This window comes from Pezoporus flaviventris, unplaced genomic scaffold (assembly GCF_033815535.1).
Source record: "Pezoporus flaviventris isolate CSIRO_AGI_PZ_B2104156 unplaced genomic scaffold, CSIRO_AGI_Pfla_v1 ptg000006l, whole genome shotgun sequence".
NCBI lineage: Eukaryota > Metazoa > Chordata > Aves > Psittaciformes > Psittacidae > Pezoporus > Pezoporus flaviventris.
Window position 1 is genome coordinate 21,532,608 of NW_026892554.1, and position 19,886 is coordinate 21,552,493.

Genomic DNA, 19,886 nt, shown 5'->3' on the forward strand with positions numbered 1-19,886 from the left:
AGAGGGTTGGTGCTATTTAGGAAGAGCTGGATTATGCTGGAACACATAAATGAACAGAGGAATAAAATGAAAAAAATCCCCTAATGAAACCTGAGCTCTGCATATTTTAGGTTATTTTTTGGGCTGGGAAGAGAAAAGATCACCTGCCAGATGAGCTCCTCTCGACCTCATGAGGCTCGCTGCAGGAGTCAGCGGCACAAACCCCGGCCAAGCCCCCCGGAAGGATGCAGGTGTGCAGCCCACACGCAGCTGCCTGCGCAGCTCCAGCCCCACACCGCATCCGCGGCGGCCCGGGAGGGAACCATCCCACCACACGAGGGCTGTGAGATCTGCCTCCTGATAGCACAATAACCGACCCCCGCTTCCAAAGCCTGTCTTCTAAAGGTTTCTCGAAGGCTGGCAAAAAGCCTGACATTCAGGATAGGATCTCTGCTTGCAAAACAGGCTGCATGAGGCTGTGTCAGATCAAGTTCCAGCAGAAAGAGAGATTTATGAGGGTGCTACAGAGAAAAAATCTGGCAGTAGCAAAGGGTCTGCAACAGCCCTGGGGCAGGATGAGAACCCTGCAGACGTTTTCTTCTCTGATATGCAGGCATCACATACACCTGCATTTTTTTCACCTTAAAATACTAGATTGCTTAACAGCAGAAAACAAGCTGCAGATATACCTACACCATCCCCCTCCTTTCAGGCAACGGATGTGAAGAAGAAAGGGGCAAAGCCTACCAGGGATGAGATGACTTTTAGACAGCCATGTACATCTTCAAGGAATAACTCACAGCAGGCAGATTCAGGTGTATCCGTGGTGGTCGATGGATGTATTCTGCAGTTACTGGCGTCACTGATGAGCCAAGTGCTCGACAAGACAACCACCACTGTGGCTTGGGCTCTGGAGCAAGCTTGGATCACCAGCAGCAACATCATTTTTGAAGATTTATAGCATGATTTAACACAGATGCACCTCAGTAATCTGCGACTGTTTTATCTGTGCACTGCCTGGCAAGGAAAAGCAGCCTGGAGGATGAATTGCAGACAGGCTCAGGGAGCTTGAAAAGACTGGTAGATTTGGCAGTTAAACATACAAAAAAAAACCAACCTTTTGCAGCATCCAAACCATGAAGGGCTTTTTTCTGCTTTCAGAAAAGAATGCAAGTATCAATTTCAGAGCCGACACAGCTTTCATAGAGTGTCTGTGTGTGGGGCGGGGAAGAGCCTCTTACTAGAAGAAAACTTGTGAACTTCAGGAGACAGGACCAAAGAAGACTGAAGACCCCTGACAGCCACGGGCAGGTAGAAGCTGGGTTAGTGAAACCCAGGTGGAGATGAGTAATTCAAAGGGGCTGGCCATGCACAGAGATGAACACAAGCACCTATCAGGGTATGTTACCCCCCTGTGGAAGAACACATTCATGTCAAGTGCCTGCCAGTATCAATAAAAAGTGTCATTATAAAGCAGCAATGAAGTGGGATTCAGATGCAGGATCTTTGTACCCCAACTCAAGAAGAGCTTCAGGTCCCCAGAAGGGGCTTGCAGCTGTCTGATGGGAACAGGCTGCCTCTCCTCTGTCCCACCAATACCCAAGGCACCTCAAAAAGCCAGGACAAACAAGCAGATTAGTCACCACAGACTGGGACACCAAACCTCTGCCAAGGCTTATATCAGCTCCTAAAATAAGCTTCAGATGCCACTAAACAGATTCAGGATTTCAGCCTCTGTAGCCAGGTTGAGCAGAGACCAAAAACGATGCTCACTGGTGGTCTGGAGCAGCAGTGCACCCAGATCTTGGTATTAAGCAGCACACCCAGCACTTGGTATTAACCAGCACACAGACAGAACGATGCCCAGTACATCTATAGTACAAGGGGTGATGGGTTTAAACTTGCACAGGGGAAGTACCGGTTAAATATAAGGCACAAGCTCTTCCCTGTGAGGGTGCTGAGGCGCTGGCACAGGGTGCCCAGAGAAGCTGTGGCTGCCCCATCCCTGGCAGTGTTCAAGGCCAGGTTGGACACAGGGGCTTGGAGCAAGCTGCTCTAGTGGAAGGTGTCCCTGCCCGTGGCTGGGGTAGGAGCTGGATGATCTTGAGGTCCTTTCCAACCCAAACCATTCTGTTATTCTATATAGCTGCAAAGATCAAAAGACTGCCAGACAGGAAAGAGCACGTGCTGTGTCTTGTCAGTGTAAAACATCAAGTTAATGCTGCTGAGCATTTGCACCTCTGGAGACAAAGGAAAACTACTCTAGCCTCCCATAGCACTGAGCCCTAAGCACAGGTGTAGGGGTGCTCAGTGTCCACTACACAACGCAGCAAAGCCTTAGAGAAAACACCACTTCCACACATCAGGAATAAAGTTCTGAAGGTGCATCAGAAATAGGTGGCTTCAGAAAAGAGCTTCATTAAACCACCCAATTCGGTGCAAGGGTTTAGGCACTAAGAGCCAACACACGCCATAAATCAGGCAAGATTCACCCCAGCTTAGGTATGTCCTCCAGGGATGAACACCAGCGATGGGCCTAAGCAAATTTGGCTGTAAGAGACTATGTGCCCCCACGTCCTACTGCAGGGATATATTTAGCATCACTGAAACCGAGGAAGTTGTTTTTCACCACCCCATATGAAGAGAACACAGAAAGGAAGCCTACGAGAAGACAACATGACCAAGAACAACAGTGTAGGTGGGTAAAAGTCACAAAAGTATACTCTGCACAGCCTCTGTAGCTAAACTTCAAGACCTGGACTGGCAGGCAAAGCCCAAAGGCCCGTAGAAAACGGGGAAGCAGACAACCCTGCCAAGTCCACACGATCCATCCCTCAGACTCTCTACATTGCCCAGCAGACGTGACTTGGCCCCTGTATCCAGACTGCTCATCACCAGAAACTCTGGTAAGAGTTGGTTAATAAAATGGAAATGCTGTGATGCAAGAGATGGTGAGCAGGAACATCAGCATCTCTTACCAAAACACAGATACTAATGTAATGCCAAAAGCAGAGACAACTAGTGTATTAGGAGGAAACACAGAAAAACTTCATACTTGATGACTTAATGTATATATGTTTTCATTTTAGTGCCTGAACTTCACCTTCTCCTTACTTTAGGATACTGCCTTTTTCGGCAGGCATGGAACAGAAGATCAGCCCATGCCATCACTCATGTAATTAGATGTTTGGCAGGAATTCAATTGACATTACCTACATATTTTGCTTGCAACTAAACTATGTCTCAAAGAGGAAACTATGTACCTGAGAACTATATACAGAGAGAAATCTCTCCCAGCCTTTAATGTGCTGCTTATTTGGAGGCAAACAGTGGTGACAAACTTTGTGACCACGCGCAGAGGTTGAAGAGCACAAGGTAGCTGAAAAGATAAGAACCAGGACTCCTGCTTGTTTGGGCTTAATAAATACCTTGCTTCAGCTTAAGCAAACAAGTCTCAGAGCTTCTACCAAGAAGGGGCACAGCCAGCACCCCAGTTCCCTTCCACAGCCTCATTCTCTCCCACCCCTCTGTGTTTTGTAGGAAAGGTTTTTACTGGCATAGCTCACTTATGTTAAAAACTAACAGAGTTTAATATTTAAAGCACAGTTACACTCCAAGCCTGAAGCCTGCTGCAGTGATTTGTCTTCCTTTCCTATTATGGGATTATAAGACCTCCATCAAGTGAGCACTGCAGCAGTGCTACAGCCCCAAAACAAACATCAACACTCCCCCCCCTCACCCATCCTACAGGGTAGCATCCTTATGGCATAGAAAGAACAACCTTTCCCTTCCTCTTTGAGATTTACAACTCCCCGGTTTTGGTTCTCCCAACTGCATACCCTTAAGAAGCAGTTCAGCTGTCAGATGAGATTGATATGGATGGCCTATGCAATCAGAAGATGCCAAGAATTACATCCAGACCAAGCAAAATATCCACTGCTGAAGTTCATCCCCCTTGCAGGAGAGCTAGAGGATGCTTAGGAGCTCTGAGGAGCCTTGTGAAAGGAGCCAGGCTCTTGCCTTTTCTGATTTTTATTGAACCTTTTAATTTTAAATAAAGCAAAGCTCAGCCCTTCCACTGGCAGCTACCTCCCACCTCCTCCCTGGTGCAAGGTGCAGCCCTGGGTACTGCTTTGTTCTGTGCCCATAGTGGCAAGATCGGCTATACCCACCCAAACATCATCAGCTCCATAAAACCTGCACTTCCTCAGCAGAGCCATCAGACACAGTAATCCCAACGTTCACAGTGAGACAGTTGTGTTTGTTCACAGAAAGTCAATGCTTGTGCCTGGTTATTTCCGCTGAGCAGTAAGAAAGCAGCTGGTACAAGCAGCCCACAGCACGCAGCCGAGCAGAAGTCATCAAGAGTCCAGTAAGAAGCTACACAGCTAAAAAATTGTTAATGCTTGAAGGTTTCTGTTGTTAGTTGGTTTGGGGTTTGTTTTTTTTCCTCAAGTCTGAAGGCAGCAAGTTGACCTAAAGGTCTCCATGCACTGGAAGCCTTCACATGGATAGGTGTTTTAGCTTCTTCCACACTTCTTAGCACACACTGTCCCATGTGCATCATTTTTCCACTCATGCTTTACAGGATGCAGTTTCTTCATAGAAACCACCTGGACCATTTGCCGAGATGATGTCCATGGACTATGTGAGGTAAGGCAGCATTAGGAGAGGCAGCCTCCCCACACTGGCATCCCATGTAAAACCATCAAGCATACTGAGGCACGTCTGGAAGGCACCAGCAGCACCAACAGCATAACAAATACTCTGGTTTCTCAGAGCCACAGTCTCGAGATAAGCTCTGGAGCTTTTTTTTTTTGACTGCACCCAACCAACCAGAGGCAGCCAGGCATCATCCCACCCTGTGCCAGGTGATGGCTGACATCCCCACCACACGAGAGGGTGTTAAAGGCAGCAAGGATACCTGGCAATCCAAACCCTCTCTGCACACCATGGAAAATCAGAGTGTCCTCTGCCTCCACAAAAAGGAGGCCTGAAGATGGGCAGCAACAGGGTCCCCCCCACTACACCGAGGGCCCAGACCCTGTCCCTCACAGCAGGGCACTTGGTGCCTGCAACTTGCCAAGCAGCCGCATTTTTCAGTCACAAACAACGGCTCCAAAGCCATGTCCAGCTTCCACAGCACGTTTCTTTTCATTATCAAAGCCACAGGTACTTGGTGACACCACTGTGCTAAGGTCATGGCAGTGGATTTACTTCATGACAACTTCTGCTGCCATTACTGATAATCCTTTATCTGCATCCCAGTGCCTTCTCACCACCTGATACTCAATTCTCAGGTCAAGAAACAGTGCTCAGGCACTAAGTGAACACCTTGGCTACTTTTGCTGGTTTGGTTACAACCAGTTAGATTTGAACTGCACAGTGCCAGAAGAGGATCACCACCAAAGCTCCCCAACACTCAAAATGAGGACACTGAATGCCCAACCCACAGCACGTTGAGTATCAAGCAACGACTGCAAGCAGCAGGAACAAGCATCACTGACACAAGTGTTCAAACTCACATTGCTTTTGATGCAGCAATGTCAACTTAAAGAGACTGCAAGCTAGAAGAGGAAATAAGCTCAGAGATAGTTCAGGGTTGGAGAGGTAATTTTACATGACAACTGGTCCTACTTCTCTCCCTTCCCTCGTCTTAAGGACTTTGCACAGTTCATGGCTTGGCTCCTCTGTTTGCTGTAAACTTGAGACATGCCTATGTAAAGGGAATATTGTGCCAAAACAAACAAATCTTCCACCCACTTGCAGTCCAGCAATCTATTAGGAAGGAAAGGCAAGGCACTACCATTAAAACTATAAATACCACCTAGAATGAACCAGAGTACAGTCTTGTGGTTAACAAAAAGAAATATTTTGCTCCATTCCTCAAGGAATTACTTAAGTGTTAGCTTAGCTGTGTTGGTACTCCTCCTGTTTTGCTAGCGTCTAACCCATTCTTGTGTTCCATACAATTATGGCATGGTTTTGGTTGAAGGGACCTTAAAGCTCATCCAGTCCCAACCCCTGCCACAGGCAGGGACACCTTCCACTAGAGCAGCTTGCTCCAAGCCCCTGTGTCCAACCTGCCCTTGAACACTGCCAGGGATGGGGCAGCCACAGCTTCTCTGGGCACCCTGTGCCAGCGCCTCAGCACCCTCACAGGGAAGAGCTTCTGCCTAAGAGCTCATCTCAGTCTCCCCTCTGGCAGGTTAAAGCCATTCCCCTTGGCCTGTCCCTACAGGCCCTTGTCCCAAGCCCCTCTCCAGGTTTCCTGCAGCCCCTTCAGGCACTGGAGCTGCTCTCAGGTCTCCCCTTCAGGAGCCTTCTCTTGTCCAGGCTGCCCCAGCCCAGCTCTCTCAGCCTGGCTCCAGAGCAGAGCTGCTCCAGCCCTCGCAGCATCTCCATGGCCTCCTCTGGCCTCTCTCTTGTGCTGCTGCCCCAGAGCTGGATCAGGGCTGCAGGGGGGGGTCTCCCCAGAGCACAGCAGAGGGGCAGGATCCCCTCCCTGAGCTGCTGCTCACGCTCTGGGGGTGCAGCCCAGCACACGGGGGGGTCTGGGCTCAAGCACTCACTGAAGCTGGGTCATGGGGAGCTGCTCCTCACCCAACACCCCAAAGTCCTCCTCAGGCTGCTCCATCCGGTCTCCCCCAGCCTGTGTTTGTGCTGGGGATTGGCCTAACTCAGGGCAGGACCTTGCCCTTGGCCTTGCTGAACTCATTGAGGTTCTTATGATCCCACTTCTCCAGCCTGTCCAGGTGCCTCTGGATCCCATCCCTTCCCTCCAGCGTGTCAACCACACCACACAGCTCAGTGCAGCTCCATATTGCTCTATTTCCCATCCTATAATGACTCAGAATCAGACATACTATGGAAAGAAGCCTGAAGATTTCTCAAGACCCAAACCAAGTCCCTGTGATAAGATTACAGCAACTCATCTGAGTTTGGTGCAGAGATGAGAAGACACCCCATGGTTTCCCCTGCATTAGCAAAGGGAGAAACTGAAGCCAACGCCCAGCAAAGAAATAAACAGCAAGCAAGGAACGATGATCAGAGGAGGTCCTTGGTCCCTGAAGCTGGAGCAGAAAGCTCTTTGTTCTACTCTTGCACACTCACCTAGTTCAGTTTCTAGTTTAAAATAGAGATGCAATACAGGTACTGGCAGAAATTTTTAGCCAAGCAAGGCACATCCTGACAACACTTCTTTGCCTTGTAACACATGGCCTTGGTCCAGTTATGGCTGGTAGATTTCTTCACATTGAGCTTTAGCATTTATTTCACAAGCATTAATCTTGTTAAGAAAAGAGACAACACCTTATTCCACCCTATTAGTTTTAATATCATGATCTAAACCAGGAAGTGTTTGTTTGTTTTCCAATGCAGGGCTTTCCTCCTAACCTTGGGAGAATCACAGAATGGTTTGACTTGGAAAGGACCTTAAGATCATCCAGTTCTGGTACCCACGGCTCGCAGAACACTGCATCAAGTGAGGTATCTCATCATCTTGTTAAAGCTGCGACCTTCAAAGCTCATCTGAGGTTAACCAGCATCCTTGCCCACAGGACCAGCACTACTTCCCCAAAGGCAGAATCCCAGATAAAGTGAAACTCAATACAGTTTCAGCATGGCCAACCTGGACATCTACATCAGAAAGGTCTTTTCTAAGTGACATTTCCATCACTATGCAAAAGAACCAGAGCTGGAAGAGCTCTTATCACAGAGACTGTACAGATTTGATTCTCATTCTGCTGGAGAAGAAAGTTTAGGAAAGGAGGATGCTGAAGACAACCTGACATCTGCTGCCTTTTAAAGGAAATGTTAAAAATTGGACTTCCTACCACCTGAAGCATCTGAAGACTCAACATTAAAGTGGAAAATAAACACTAAGCCACGGTGGTCTGGCCATCATCCCTCTGCAGGACGTGTCTCAGACAAGGTAAAGCTGCACATGGAAATGGAGACAGCCTACCTAAGTATAGTCAAACCCCTCTTTGTGATGGATCATTGATTGACCATGTCTACAAAGTACAAGTCAGATGTCCAACAGCTGCCACAGCCTCCCTGGGGACCTCGCTTCATTACCTGCACTCTCTAAAGTGATTTACTACAATACTGCAAACGTGCTGGTGCTGCTGCTGCTTGAGGAAGAGAAGCTGACAGCAACCAGGTATTTGCCTTTAGAAATGGCTTACTGTCACCTGGCAGCTGCTGGACAGCAAGTAGGACAGCCCCGGTCTGAAGCTTGTGTGCTCTTCCACAGGGCACAAGTGCAAATGTAGCACAGCATGATGTAGGTCCTCTCACACCAAAGGACTTCTGAAAGGAAACCGAAACTGCCACTTCCAGGAGTGGTTTATCTGAGCACAGCTGGGTTACAGCAGCCACCGTTCATCACTGATTCAACCACATCAGAGTTCACTCAATTGCTGCTTGGACCCTTTCGGTTTCCCCTGAAATGCTACCAAATATAGGGGACAACATCCACATATCCTCTGTCCTCTCTTACACACTGGCATCCTGAGGAAATAAAAGGATTAAGATTTGACAGCCTTTTTACAGGAATTATGCCCCAGATTATTGTGGTAGGTACACATTAGCAGTGGGTTTTGGTTGTTTTAAGGAAAGGTCATTGATACTGTATGAGTTTTTCCAATTCACGTGCCCATACCTGAGCTATGTGGTGATCAGATATACATCTTTTCCTGGTGGTGGGGCTTTTCCCCAAGAAAGCAATCAGTGAAACAAAGCTTCCATGCACAGCTCAAAACCAGCTTTCACAGATCTATTTAGGACAGCACTACCAGAGTTCAGGTGCAAGTCAAAGCTCCACATGTACTATGCTTCTGGTTTTGATCTTAGAGTAGCTCAGATACACGGTGACACGTTTAATAGTCTATCAACTGCAAGTGCTGAAGCACAGAAGAGGGTTCAAGGTGATGAGAAAAATCTCCAAAACCTTAGAAGTGAAACAATAAAGCATTTACCTCCAGATTTCTCATGATCCAAGGGATGCAAACAGCAAGCTAAGCTTTCTCAGACAGCCATCGCTTTATGCCAGTAACATTCTCTGTTCACTTTCCATGCGCTTCCTGGTGGCTATATTCAGGTGAATCCCCAAATGGCTTCACCACTCCCCTAGAGCATCCCACAGGTCCGAAAAGCTGCTTCCACATCACAGAGTGGTTCAGACTCCTCCACCCCATCCCCAGGGATGCAACAGACCATGATTAGCCTAGGCTAGAGCAGCCTCAGTAGTTCAGCAGCCAGGCTGAGACAGGCTAAAAACTGAAATTAGGCAACTCCAGCCCAAAGGAGGCTCCCAGAGCTGGCAACCATAGATCAGGGTCACAGATCCTTAGCTACAGGGCAACACCCTGCCCGTGAGGTACAAGACAGCTTCCCAAGCAGTACCAGCAGCACCCCGGCACCAGCAAGCACACGACAGACAAGCAAAGGGATGCACCGAGTCCAAGGATTCCCAAGCCTGGTGCTGGGTGGAAGGGAGAGATTTACAACCTGTATCCCCAGGGATGGGTCAGGCAGAGCAGAGCCTGAGCATACCATCACCTCCCTACTCCTCAATCTGACCTGTTCCCACCTCCCTTCTCTCCCTATGTCCTAGGTACAAGAAGGACAAAGCTCGATTCTAACCCAGGCTTTACGTGTCTCCCTGGGAGTGATTCAGCTGAAGGAGACACAAATAAGCTGGTCAGAAGAGCTGAGTAGCCTCTAGGTTACCACAACAGCCATGCTTCATACATGCTAATGAGATGGCTTATCCCATATAGCATCTAGCTATCCTAAAAAGCATCTTCCTGCTCCTCTATCCGTCAAACACCCTCAAGTCTCTCCATTTCACTGGCTCTGATCTCTCCACAAGCCAACACCAGAAGTGCACCACTTCCATCAGGCTTCTGAGCTGCATCCCTACTGAAAGGTTAAAGAAAAGCCTGAGAGATAGCCTGAAGAAAGGCACCGACAGATGGTATCATGTTTTCCAGCAGCAGCAGGTTGTCACACATTGTTGTTCCACTAAACAGCTAAAGAACTCGCGGACAACTGGACATTATTTATGATCTTCTAACACCTTAAACTAAATGCATGTATTCCTGCTAATTGTCAGTAGCTCTTCCCATATCCTGTGGTATAACAGAATGCCAAGAACAGGCTTTCAGCTCTGTTAACTGCCGTAGCAACAGCTTTCACTGAAGCTGTAGCCACATCTTCCACCCTCATATGTTTTCGAGGCACAGCCTCCTTCCCCATCCCACCAGCAGAAAACAGGATGGGAAATGCTGAATTTCCAAACTGGCAGATACTTGGTAGGCAAACTAATTTGGTAGCATTTTGGAAAGGAGCTATCTAGCACATACTTACAGGAGAAACAAATTCAACTTGTTGTGCAAGGATGACAACAGCCGCTGACTGCAGTAGAACCCAGGAGGCACATGGCCTGTGAGCTCATTTCAGCTGGACCTTACTGTAAGTATCCCCACACACTAGCTTTGAAGACTACTGGAAACATAAACCTGATGCAAGCAGCACAAGGAAAAGGAGTCTGAGGTCCTACTTTGAGTACCAGTCTCACATCCTAGTAGAAAAGGACATTCAAGTTACCTCCTGCTTAAGCAATGTCAAAATTTTGTGGCAGGCATCTAGAACTTCAGAAAAAGCACAAAACCCAAGGCTAACATATACCAAAATCCTAATTGTGAAGACTGGAGCATTCACACAGTGTCCCAAAGTATTTCCAGCACTAGGTAAGCATTATTTCCAAGAAAGGCATCTTTAAACTAAAGCAGCAGATACTTTCAACTCTGAAACCTTGAAGCCATTTGCAGAGCACACTTCTCTGCCCATGATAACTGGAAACCCTAGCAGGATCAGCATGGTGGCACATCCACCAGATCACAGAATCCAGACTGGGTTGGGCTGGAAGGGACCTTAAAGCTCCTCCAGTTCCAGACCCTTGCCACGGGCAGGGACCCCTTCCACTAGAGCAGCTTGCTCCAAGCCCCTGTGTCCAACCTGGCCTTGAACACTGCCAGGGATGGGGCAGCCACAGCTTCTCTGGGCACCCTGTGCCAGCGCCTCAGCACCCTCACAGGGAAGAGCTTCTGCTTTATATCCAACCTGAACTTCACCTGTTTCAGTTTAAACCCATTACTCCTTGTCCTATCGCTACAAAGACAGACTTAGCCCATACAGTGCTAACTGACCAAGTAATGCTAATTCTCATTAGACAGCTCAGTCCCACTCCCCCAACAGCACATTCACAGAAACAGTAAAGCCCCTGGAGAAGGCCGCAGAGCATACTGCAGCACCCAAGGACCCATCAGGGCTCCAGTGGAGCTGCACAGCTTGCACTGGTTTCAGCAAGGAAATGGAAATCACGCTGACATACAATTGTTCCACCCCCATCTTCGCCTTCACACATTTCTTACAGGTCAATTTTAAAGAATTAAGTCTTGTTCAGCTAAACATCTGCTGGCTGTTGCTAAAGGAAACAGACTCTCTGCAACAGTTGAGCAAAAACAATGAGTTACATAAAAGCCAGACTGCAAAAGCAAGACCCAGCATTCTGCCAGCCAGGGAATCTCAATCACAGCGTGAAACCTCTCGCTTAGTTTTGGGGTTAGCATACAATGAAGTGAGCCCATACACACTACAAAAGCCACAAAGGTTTGAGCTTTCTTTAAGTTTATGAGAACAAAATCATGCTGTGGTGCAATTAATTTTCTAGCCAGCGACTTCCCAAAGATTTTCCATAAACAGGCAGAGAGAGATGAATTACAGCTTAAAAATGGACCAGCTCAGCTCTGAGCAAGTCAGTACAAGTTGGAGAGCTATAGAAGATGGTTTTGGTCATTAACTATTTAAGTTAGGGGCTCCCCCATGCCTAGTGGAAGAATCTTTTTCCTTGGAGCACCTTTTTGGTCACTGCCCCCTTTCCCTTGAGGCTTATCAGTGTTTGGAGTACAGCACCTAACAGTTGAAGTAAGCTGCACTGAACAGAAGGTGTGGAAGAAGTTGAGAAGGGGCTCCAACACCATCACGATTCATGTTCCTAGACCAACTAGATGCCTTCTAAGGTTACAGAACTTTAATAGTTCAGCCTTACAGATCATGAAGTATCATTAGATTGGATATTAGGAGGAAATCCTTTCCTGTTAGGGGGGTGAGGCACTGGAATGGGTTGCCCAGGGAGGTTGTGAATGCTCCATCCCTGGCAGTGTTCAAGGCCAGGGTGGATGAAGCCTTGGGTGAGATGGTTTAGTGTGAGGTGTTCCTGCCCATGGCAGGGGGGGTTGGAACTAGATGATCCTAAGGTCCTTTCCAACCCTAACTATTCTATGATTCTACAGCAGGAGAGGCAGCATTCTCGAGAACATCTCAAGCAGCATAGCTCTAACATACTGGAATTGCACTTCACATTATGTACCTTTCTACAAATAGATACTGCTGCTCTTTGAGGAGAGCTTCTGCCCTTAAATAATCCAGAAGCCTGATGGATGACTAATACAACTAGAAAGCTTTGTGTACAGGAGGATATTTAGCTACCACACATCATCAGGACCTTTCAACACTTTCAACACGCAGCCAAAGAAGAACAGAGGCACCTACAGCTTTCACTGCTGTCTCCCTGTGTTTGGCATAGGCTCCAAGACTTTGGTCCTTGCTAGCTTCCTTCAGCCCCACCTAGAGAAGTCCTGTCTGCAGTCAACTCCAGTTGCTTAGAAGCACAATGTCCTCTGCCCAAGCCACCATCAGTCCAGGTCTACCCTATACTACTACGGACTTGATCTACTACTAAGCAGAAAGCTGCTTCGACACACCACTTGGTGAGCTCAGTGGAGATGTACCATGTTAGTAACTCCAAGCCAAGAATTTAACCATTTAACCAGTGGTCACTGCTGCTCTTGTTCATTTATGCTGTCCAGGGAAAACAAAGTGCCCCTAAAGCCAGATTCCTCAAGTTGGAAATGGTCCATGAAACACACTGGAGGTCAACCTGGCAGAGTCAAGAGCTAACTCCTCACTCACACGGATGATGCCTGTTTCCTCAGCACAAATGCAGGAGTGGAAGCACTGGTTTCACTGGAGCTGGGAAGAAGTCCAGCCAGAGCACCTCTGCTTTTGGATCCCATGGCAGGGAACACACAGATGAAGGCACAAATGCTCCTTGAAGGAGTAATGCCATGAGTCAGGAATATGGGCAAGTGGAAGTCATGGAATGGGAAAGCCATTTAAATATTACATTTAAACATACATAAGGATTAAAGCAGGCAGGAATGGGATACAGCACAGGCAGCTTGGCTGCAAGATCCATGGCTGAGACAGCACCACTTTCCAATGTCTCAGAACTGATAAGGGATTTCAGTAACGCATTATCCACTTGTATTTAACACAGTAATGAGTAGACTTGTTATATCACTTATCATGCAAGCTGCCTGGCAGTCTGAGCTACGAATCCACATCCTCATCTGTGAGTAAGAGGGGAAAAAAAAATAAAATCAGACATCCTGAGCTGGGTAAAAGCTTCCCCCAGGTGAAAAGGCACACTACGACCCTAAACCCCATGGGAATATCTTGATACATTAAAGAAGAGCTCCCAAGATCATAGACATATTACAGGAAGGATAAAGAAAAACAAGAGGGTGATTTCAGTCACAGAAGAAACCCTCCACAACATCACAAAGCTTCAGACCTCAGGGGCTTATCTTTAAGACAAAAGAACATGAAATGAAGCACAGACAAATGACTAGAGCTGGACTCATACTAAGATACCAAAAGCACTGTACTGCACCAGTCTGGATTGCTCAAACTAAAGACTTGTCAAGCAGTGAATGGCACTCGTAATACTGACACCAAAAAAGTAAAGTAAAAAAAATGAAGCTACAAAATAATTTGAGATACAGTATCAAGCAAAACTGAAGGGAGTTTCTCCTCCAGGCTGGAAGCTACTGAAAGCATGAGATCCTTGTCTGTCTGTCCCCCCCTCAACTGAAATTACCAAAAGGCAAGAGCTCATTAAGCTTCCCACATACAAAATTCAAAGTGGAATCTACAACTCAGAAAGAATTTGGTTTGTCACACCATTTTGTCCAAACATAGAAACAGTGTTTCCGAAGATGTACAATTATGGTCCTAAATTTAATTCCCCAACTACATAATCAGCATCACTTTGTCTGCACTGGCTTCCACTTGAGCAGAAAACTAGTTTGTCACTATATGTTTTTTCAAAAGTCCAGAGAGAAACCCAGTGCTAGTTTTGTTCCTGTAGTACTCATTATTTATACCCCAAAATAACTTTGTGCCAAGCAGACTCACAAAGCTCTCAAAGTCATGGCTTTCATCAAATCAGAACACTTGATCAATGTGTTCTGGGTCAAAAGGATGATCCAAGGCCTGGGAAGCCACCTGAAGAAAGGCAAGTGAGCTGGGCTTGTTCATCCTGGAGAAAAAGAAGCTCAGGGGAGACCTTATTACTGTTTTCCAGTATTTAAAGGGCGGCTACAAAGAAGACGGAGACTCCCTTTTTACAAGGAATCCCATGGAAAAGACAAGGGGTGATGGACACAAGTTCCTCCTGGGGTGATTCCAACTGGACACAAGAGGGTTCCCATTTTTCACAGTGAGAACAACCAGCCGCTGGAATAATCTCCCCAGGGAAGTGGTGGATTCCCAGCATTGGACACTTTTAAGACTGGGCTGGACAGGGTGCTGGGACATCCAGTCTAGGTCATGCTTTGCCCTAGAAAGGTTGGCCCAGATGATCCTTGAGGTCCCTTCCAACCTGGGATTCTATGGCTCTTAACTTGCCCATTCCATGAAATCAAAGTATGTATCCATACTGGAATCAGTCACTTTCACCTGCAAATGTTATTCCTTTTGATTTCACTGTTCTAGAGAGGAAAACTTTCCCAACATCTTCACTTGTGAGTTTTCTGCTCATTTCATAGGTCACTTGTAACAGAACAGGATTTAGCCCACATTTTACTTGTCACAGTGGAACAAACTGTGCATATATACAGAGCACATTAACTTTGATACTGGGCGGAGAGCTGAGGCGCTTTTAGAGAAGCTTTAGCTCACCACAGAAGAGTCTGTACTCTCCCTGACTTCAATCCTACCCAATTTCCTTGGTGCAGATATTCATCACTGACAAGCAGCACTGCAGCTACCTACTTCTCAGCTCAACATGTATGTTCTAAAAATAAAGCCAGGGAGAGTAGTTGATGGATGCAAGTTTCCAGAGAAGTTACTTAGATGAAAAATGCTGACAAAATTGAGAGGAAAAGAAAACTACATGGAAATAAGGAGTAAGAATTTAACAACTTGCATTCAGGTCTCTAAGCATCCTTCCACAGGTTTGACAGATAGCTCATGTACCCTGGCTGTAAGTTACAGGTTTTTACAGTGTCTTCCCTGGATTTGGTTTTTTGAGTTGCATGCTGAGATGCTCCAGAATATCAAAGCCACATGAGACTCACCCCAACTTTGTAACTCACTTCTTAGGGTTGTTATCTGCAATCACTTCTTATGCTTGTTATCTGCAATCACAGGGCAGCAAGTGCTGAGGCACAGGAGCAGCAGAGCAGCTGGCCAGGCATATCTGTGGTGAATCTGGAAAAGAGGAAAGGACATTTCAGAAAGTCTCCACGCAACAGTTCATACAAGCAACTTCCAATCTTGCTTTATTCTGCTAAAAAAAAAGAAGGAAAAACCACTGTTTGCAGTTTCCAGTTTGGTATGCCAGCTTTGAAGTATACTGTGGATAAATAGGAGCCAAACACCACTTCTTATAGGAAGATCTAGTATTTCTCCTTAACCCACATCAGGCCAAGCTAAAAGCTTTCTGTGCAATAAGGTGGCTTTTAGTTCAGAAGATGGTGTTTTCTTAACATACAGATGTTTCTGATTTTGGCTGTTAGTAAACTGCATTTCGTCACGTTGGGAAACAGGCTCCCAAACCCAAACTCCCATGACACAGCATCCCTGGTCTGGCTCCATTTCCCACAATGCTTCCAAGCACTTTGGTCAGAAGGAAGCACAAGAGGTTTTTTGTTTGTGTCCTTTTTCCCCCCCCCAAGATAACACCCTTCAGAGAACGCAGCTCATAGGGCAGAACAGGGCCCAAGCACCCATTTCCGAGGGGGAATGTGCTGTAACAGAGATGTGAAGGTCAAACCAAAATGAAACTTTCCGGAAAACTCTGCCCAAGGTGACCAGACATACGCTGTTCTGTTCTACATTCAAAACACAGGCATTTAACTTCCTTTGGTAGGAAACATGTGAGATGTTCTACCAAAAATTACAATTTTAAGAAGCAACTTTAGGTTCTGAGAAGCTCTAACCATCATCTAGAAGACAGGTTCTTGCCACACACTGAAACATGATGGTAAGACTCCCTTACAGATGACGCTCTGACACAGGCTTTGCAGCCAGGCTCCCCAGTGCTGAAGGGGCATTCCAAACCTGGGCCACTTCTGTCCTTATTTCCCTGACTGTTACAGCAAGGGCAGGTCCACACTAACCTCTCAAACTGCTCGTTCTGCAAGCACACAGGAGACAAATGGGCCTTCTTTACCCTGGCCACAGCAGAAGGAAAACCTGCGCTGGAGAGATATTTGCCTTCTCCAGCATCAAGTGGAGGCCAGACCAAACTCACCATCACCGCGCTGCCAACAGACGCCACTTTGACTGCAGCACACAGGAATTTGCTCTACCTCTGCCCTGTACTTTCATAAGCTTGTTATTAGTCCAGTCCAGGTCACATACACATTCTCTCAATGTCATTTATGAGTTCCATCCTCAACAAGACAGGAGGATTGCTCAATGGCATCGTAGGAGACTTCAAACATCTCCATGAACTCACGAGAGCTGTCATTAACTAATCCTCATCTACAATTACCCACCACCAGCTCCTGAACGAAGCCAACCACTGGCGTGAGGAGCACACCACCAGTGACACCCATGAAAAGGCATTGGGTAGTTGAATATATCCCCAATATTAAGCTTACTGCAAAGCATTTAAGGTGAGCTGTTGTTCTATTTGATGTTAAGGTTCTCCCAAGTTATTTGGCCGGGTCACAGGCTGCAGCAAGGAAGAACCAGCCAAACTTGTCCTAAATGAAGCCCTACAAGAAAGGGAAAACATAAGTGCCTATATTCACAGGGAAAGAGGAATTGCTGCTTTGTTTAGTTACTTGACATTGCAACCATAAAAGCACTCTTGGGCAAAGAGCAGGAGCATCCCATTAACATGACAGTCCACAGACTGAAATACTGAACACTCTTTAGGCCTGGAAGTTTGCTCTTTTGCTACTTCAAACACATCCCAGTTAAACTTAGAAAGAAAACCCAGAAGTTGTGCATAAAAATTCCAAACCGAGTTCATTGGCCAGAAACTGCCTCAGTTTCTTTACATAAATACTGACCTTTAATAAAAAGTGACATCTCCAAACAAGGAAGCTAAACCAAAGACAATTTATAACCTGCTCCACAGTACAACGATTTATTCTAGGAATAAAAGAAGGTAAATCATCCCATGCTAGCCTGAGGTTCAGGCTCAAACCAGGGGTTAAATATCACTCAGGCTCTGCTTGAAGAACAAGAGGACAGGCATGGTATGGAGGAGGCAAAGTAGAAAATGAGAACCCCCCTCTGCTGGTCACCCTCTGCTGCTTCCTACCAGCAGCACCTGTGACAAAAACATCACCACCTCACACAAGACATTTACCAACACATCTTCTGGCTGCAGCACAGCAAACATGACTCCTTCCATGTTCACAGAGAAAGAACTCCAGCATCTTCAGAGCACCCACAGTTCAGAAGGGAGAGCTCAGCTCCCATCCTTCCCTCTGCCACACCCCCATGGCAATGGGCTCACCAGAAATCCTGCCTGGTACCAAGAGGGCTCAAGGAAAGCACAGAGGAGCCCAAAGTAACAACAGGCTTCAGCTCCTGACTGCAGCACACATTAAACCTACCGGAGAAGCCAGGAACCAAGAATGGTATGAAACAAAGCCACCTCTTGCAACAACAAAAAGCAATGGTTAAGATGAAGAATATGTGGAAAACCTGGTTGGAGCACAAGTTTATCATGGTAACAAGCTCCAGTCTTTCCTTTGCCAGAGAGCCTCGCTGCCCAAAGCCTAACACTATGCAGGGATCATACCCCTTGGTGAAGGGAAGGCAGCTGAAAGAACAGCCACAGACAGCAGAATGACAGTGAAAGAGGCAATCTGAAACCAGGAACAGCAAGAGGGACCCTTCCCACTTTTGACAGATAATTAAGCTTTTTGGTGTTTAATTAGCACCTCCAGGCACCGAACCCATTTCCTGTGACACCTCCTTGATGGCCTTAGGCTCAGAGACACACACTTCAGTTTGAACTCAATAGATCTTGGCTTTGAACAGCCACACAGAATCCTTGGAAGGGGATGCTCCGCTTCCTGGTGGGCAGCTTGCTTCAGGAAGAAAAGTTATTTACTTTACAGAATGCCAAAACCAGAAGGATAAGGAGCACTGGGGGAGTGGAGCTGGGCATGGGTCCCATACTCCTGTATTCAAGACATGCTCCTCTGCGACGCTCGACATAACCGCAGCAAAGCCCAACCTTCTCAGCAGTCCACAAGCAGCGTTTCTGTTCAGCCCTCAAAGGCCACGATATTCAGAGAAACACCATCACATTGGCTGGTATGTCCAACAGACCCCCAAACCCTCTTCCAGCTGCCAGCGAGAGAGAACCTGGCTACACTAGAAGCTTTAAGCATTGCTGGATGTTTTCCCCCACTAGTTTTCAAAGCAAAGTATGAGAACTCGTTTCAGTTTCAGGGTAAAAACTAACATCCCTGAAGGCAGCTCGGGAAGAGATGATATTCTATCTTAAGAGTACACAACCAGGTCTTTCATCTCCTCCAAGGGCTGGGGAAATCCGTGCTAGCCTGAGCCAAGAGATGTGATTTCCAAGTGCAGTGCTTGAAAAGTCTGGGGTATACCACAAACACTTTTCAACTCCTGGAGGACATTGTCTCTGCTGCAGCAGGGAGCATGACTCTATGACCCCCTTTCTTATTTGTTCTTTCAGGAAGCTGGTACATGGTCAGTTTTGGGATCTTTTGTACTTCAGCTCATTGTTATTTTATCACCAGTTAGCAACACAAAACTTTGGGTAATGCTTTTACACACGTTTATACTCTTACCAAATTAAAGCATGGGAACAAGATTAAAATGCCAACCTAACGGACACTGCCCTACTCCAAAGTATTTACACTGTCCAGCATGGCCAGAAAGGTAAGATGTCTCCCAATGGCATTAGATGATGGAACAAAAAAACCTCAAGAGCAAACACAATGCTCCAGCACTCACATCCAGCTCCAACAAGAACACTGCACATCAGGGCACAGAATGTGAAGTTCTCCAGAAGCAAGTGCCTTGTTTGAAGAGCACCCTGTCAGTCCTGGATCAGAGTACGTTCAGGTGAGCACATTTTCAACCTAAGCATTCCATGTCCATATGGAAAAAAACAGGTCTTTGTAGACCACTTCTGCTCTGCCAGAAAGCCTGTTCAGGAAACCTCAATGCTGCCAGACAACTCCAGCGTAACGCTTTAAATCTATTTCTGTTCCAAATCAAATACATAAACCTTCTAAAGCCTTGTCCAGAAAAAGGCTTCCAATCCCTCTTAGAGGGCATCAAACAATCTCAGCATAAACACCAGGTTCATCAATTCTGCTCCACAGCTCAGTATTTTGTTCTTGTTTCACAGAGACCTTTAGCCAGAGCTAGTAAAAGAAAACCCGCAACACTTAAAAGAGCAAAGAAGAGAGCAAGCATTTGTAACTTCTCAATGCATGTTTCCATGCAGGCTTTTATTTCTGGGCCTCCCCACATAAGTTTGGGCT

General features: G+C 46.6%; 2 protein-coding genes across 5 annotated transcripts in view; one reads left to right on the forward strand and one right to left on the reverse strand.

The window, feature by feature from the left end:
• The window catches only part of SORD (sorbitol dehydrogenase), a 341,031-nt gene that overhangs the window by 77,588 nt on the left and 243,557 nt on the right, over positions 1-19,886 (forward strand). The window lies entirely within an intron of this gene.
• The window catches only part of CSNK1G1 (casein kinase 1 gamma 1), a 108,000-nt gene that overhangs the window by 72,885 nt on the left and 15,229 nt on the right, over positions 1-19,886 (reverse strand). For 2 of the 4 annotated variants that reach the window (XM_061447395.1, XM_061447398.1), the window contains exon 2: positions 15,471-15,603. The gene's annotated coding sequence lies outside the window, so the exon portion shown is untranslated. Of the gene's footprint in view, positions 1-15,470; positions 15,604-19,886 lie in introns of those variants that run through there. The other 2 variants (XM_061447396.1, XM_061447397.1) reach the window with 2 other exon arrangements.